We start from the raw sequence: 1,770 nt of genomic DNA, 5'->3' as shown, positions 1-1,770 counted from the left end.
TTTTTTTTTTAATTTTTATTTTTTCCCCCTTTGTGCAATAAAGTTTTGTTTTGGCAGAACGGAGCCTGTGGTATTCCTTAGTGGGAATTCTCCTGGAATAACGATTTCCCGCGGCACTGCAGGACAGGATTCCCAGTTTTGCCACTGCTGGGAGCCAAAATTCCAGAGCCCAGATCCCATTTCCCACTGCAAATCCCATTTGGGTCTCCCAGACTCCGCTCTCGGCTCCTTTTCCTCGTTTTCCACAATCCGAGGCATTTCCACCCCAAAGCAGGCAGCGAATCCAGCGGGAATTGATCCCAAACTTCCCAAACTCAGGAACCTTTTACAAAACTTTTATTCCCAGTCCCGCTGTCCCTGGGATTGGGAGGGATCCCGAGGATTCCGGGAGGGATTTCTGAGCATCCCATGAAGGATTCCCAAGGATTTTGGGAGGGATTCCAAGAGGGATTCCCAAGGATCCTGGCAGAGATTCCAGGAAGGATTCCAGCCAGGATTCCTGAAGATTCCAGGAGGGATTCCAGGGGGGATTCCCGAGGATCCTGGGAGAGATTCCAGGAAGGATTCCAGCCAGGATTCTGGAGGATTCCAGCTGGAATTCCTGATGATTCCAGGGGGGATTCCAGGGGGGATTCCCAAGGATTCTGGGAGGGATTCCCGAGGTCTCCAGGAGGGATTCCCAAGGATTCCAGCTGGTATTGCTGAGGTTTCTGGCCAGGATTGTGGAGGATTCCAGCAGGGATTCCAGATGATCCCAGCTGGAATTCCCGATGATCCCAGCTGGAATTCCCGATGATCCCAGCTGGAATTCCCGATGATCCCAGCTGGAATTCCCAATGATCCCAGCTGGAATTCCCGATGATCCCAGCTGGAATTCCCGATGATCCCAGCTGGAATTCCTGATGATCCCAGCTGGAATTCCCGATGATCCCAGCTGGAATTCCTGATGATCCCAGCACACTCAGGGCTGCGGGGCGGCTCCGTCTTGGGCGAGCAGCTCGGGGAAGAGCGCGGGCAGCCAGAACTGCGGCTCAGCCGGAGCCTGAGCGTCCAGCCAGGCCATGCCCTCCTTCAGCAGCTGCTCCTGGGAAATGGGAATGGGCTGGGAATGGCTGGGATGGGCTGGGAAGGGCTGGGAATGGGCTGGGGATGGGCTGGGAATGGGCTGGGGATGGCTGGGAATGGGCTGGGAATGGCTGGGAATGGGCTGGGAATGGGCGGGAATGGGGAGAGAATGGCTGGGATGGGCTGGGAATGGCTGGGAATGGGCTGGGAATGGCTGGGAATGGGGAGAATGGCTGGGAATGGGGTGGGAAGGGTGGGAATGGTGTGAATGGGCTGGGAATGTGGTGGGAATGACTGGGAATGGGCTGGGAATGGCTGGGAATGGGTGGGAATAGGGTGGGAATAGGATGGGAATGGCTGGGAATGGGGTGGGAGTGGGTTGGGAATGGGATGGGAATGGCTGGGAATGGGTGGGAATGGGGTCGGAATAGGATGGGAATGGTGGGAATGGGCTGGGAGTGTGCTGGGAGTGGTGGGAATGGCTGGGAATGGGGTGGGAATGGTGGGAATGGGGTGGGAAGAGTAGGAATGGTGGAATTGGGTGGGAGCAGAGTCTTGGTAATCCCAGCTGGAAATGGGTTTCTCTGGCAAAGTTCCACCAGGTTTTCCAGGAATTGGGATCTCAGGGATCTCCTGGTGATCCCAGCTGGAATTGGGGCGCTCTGGGAGAGCCTCTGGTTCCCCAGGGAATGGGATTGGGATCCC

The sequence above is a fragment of the Parus major genome, unplaced genomic scaffold, assembly GCF_001522545.3.
Source record: "Parus major isolate Abel unplaced genomic scaffold, Parus_major1.1 Scaffold273, whole genome shotgun sequence".
Taxonomy (NCBI): Eukaryota; Metazoa; Chordata; class Aves; order Passeriformes; family Paridae; genus Parus; species Parus major.
This window is presented reverse-complemented; position numbering follows the sequence as displayed.